General features: G+C 37.2%; 1 pseudogene; it reads left to right on the forward strand.

Moving 5' to 3' along the window:
- The window catches only part of LOC138858453 (large subunit ribosomal RNA), a 4,659-nt pseudogene that overhangs the window by 177 nt on the left and 1,982 nt on the right, over positions 1 to 2,500 (forward strand).

Raw genomic sequence — 2,500 nt, forward strand, 5'->3', positions numbered from 1 at the left:
ATGAGAAATTAACGATTTAAGTCCTTCTTAAATGAGGCCATTTACCCATAGAGGGTGCCAGGCCCGTATAACGTTAATGATTACTAGAAAGATATTTCCAAAGAGTCGTGTTGCTTGATAGTGCAGCACTAAGTGGGTGGTAAACTCCATCTAAAACTAAATATAACCATGAGACCGATAGTAAACAAGTACCGTGAGGGAAAGTTGAAAAGAACTCTGAATAGAGAGTTAAATAGTACGTGAAACTGCTTAGAGGTTAAGCCCGATGAACCTGAATATCCATTATGAAAAATTCATCATTATAACTGTAGTATTTAATTTTAAATATTATAGTAATAGTGTGCATTTTTTTCATATAAGGACATTGTAATCTATTAACATAATAAAATATTTATCAAAAGATCATTGGTTTTTAAGTTTATTCAAATTAATTTGCTTTTAGCTTATTAACATAGAATAATTACTGATGATTTGATAAAGTGTTGATAGATTTTATTATATATAATGCTAAAATTCTTTTGAATTTTACAATAATATTATTATCATTGATTTTAATATTAATTGTATGCATTTATATGATTAACAATGCGAAAGATTCAGGATACCTTCGGGACCCGTCTTGAAACACGGACCAAGGAGTCTAACATATGTGCAAGTCATTGGGTTATATTAAACCTAATGGCGAAATTAACTTAACTGTATTAATAATGGGATTAATTTTTAATGTATTACATTATTAATTCAATCCCGGGGCGTTCCATATAGTTATGTATAATGATAATTTATTATTATTTATACCTCTAACTGGAGCGTACCTTGAGCATATATGCTGTGACCCGAAAGATGGTGAACTATACTTGATCAGGTTGAAGTCAGGGGAAACCCTGATGGAAGACCGAAACAGTTCTGACGTGCAAATCGATTGTCAGAATTGAGTATAGGGGCGAAAGACCAATCGAACCATCTAGTAGCTGGTTCCCTCCGAAGTTTCCCTCAGGATAGCTGGTGCATTTAAAAATTATGTAAAATAATCTTATCTGGTAAAGCGAATGATTAGAGGCCTTAGGGTCGAAACGACCTTAACCTATTCTCAAACTTTAAATGGGTAAGAACCTCACCTTTCTTGATATGAAGGTTGAGGTTATGATATAATGTGCCCAGTGGGCCACTTTTGGTAAGCAGAACTGGCGCTGTGGGATGAACCAAACGTAATGTTACGGTGCCTAAATTAACAACTCATGCAGATACCATGAAAGGCGTTGGTTGCTTAAAACAGCAGGACGGTGGACATGGAAGTCGTAATCCGCTAAGGAGTGTGTAACAACTCACCTGCCGAAGCAACTAGCCCTTAAAATGGATGGCGCTTAAGTTGTATACCTATACATTACCGCTAAAGTACATGATTTATAATACAATTTCGGTTGGATTATAAATTTTGAAACTTTAGTGAGTAGGAGGGTACAATGGTGTGCTTAGAAGTGTTTGGCGTAAGCCTGCATGGAGCCGCTATTGGTACAGATCTTGGTGGTAGTAGCAAATAATCGAATGAGACCTTGGAGGACTGAAGTGGAGAAGGGTTTCGTGTGAACAGTGGTTGATCACGAGTTAGTCGGTCCTAAGTTCAAGGCGAAAGCCGAAAATTTTCAAGTTTTAATGAAATGAAATGAATGAATTTTTATTCCATAGTAATTAAACACTTGAATAATTTTGAACGAAAGGGAATACGGTTCCAATTCCGTAACCTGTTGAGTATCCGTTTGTTATTAAAAATGGGCCTTGTGCTCATCCTGGCAACAGGAACGACCATAAAGAAGCCGTCGAGAGGTATCGGAAGAGTTTTCTTTTCTGTTTTATAGTCGTACTACCATGGAAGTCTTTCGAAGAGAGATATGGTAGATGGACTAGAAGAGCATGACATTTACTGTTGTGTCGATATTTTCTCCTCGGACCTTGAAAATTTATGGTGGGGTTACGCAAACTTCTCAACAGGCCGTACCAATATCCGCAGCTGGTCTCCAAGGTGAAGAGTCTCTAGTCGATAGAATAATGTAGGTAAGGGAAGTCGGCAAATTAGATCCGTAACTTCGGGATAAGGATTGGCTCTGAAGATTGAGATAGTCGGGCTTGATTGGGAAGCAATACCATGGTTTATGTACTCGTTCTGGGTAAATAGAGAATTTCGATTCTTGTTCCCCGGATAGTAGTTACGTAGCCAATTGTGGAACTTTCTTGCTAAAATTTCTAAAGGATTTATTATTGTATAGATACTTTTTAAATTATAACGATTATCAATTAACAATCAATTCAGAACTGGCACGGACTTGGGGAATCCGACTGTCTAATTAAAACAAAGCATTGTGATGGCCCTAACGGGTGTTGACACAATGTGATTTCTGCCCAGTGCTCTGAATGTCAAAGTGAAGAAATTCAAGTAAGCGCGGGTAAACGGCGGGAGTAACTATGACTCTCTTAAGGTAGCCAAATGCCTCGTCATCTAATT

Source organism: Bactrocera oleae, unplaced genomic scaffold, assembly GCF_042242935.1.
Source record: "Bactrocera oleae isolate idBacOlea1 unplaced genomic scaffold, idBacOlea1 ctg00000009.1, whole genome shotgun sequence".
Classification (NCBI taxonomy): Eukaryota; Metazoa; Arthropoda; class Insecta; order Diptera; family Tephritidae; genus Bactrocera; species Bactrocera oleae.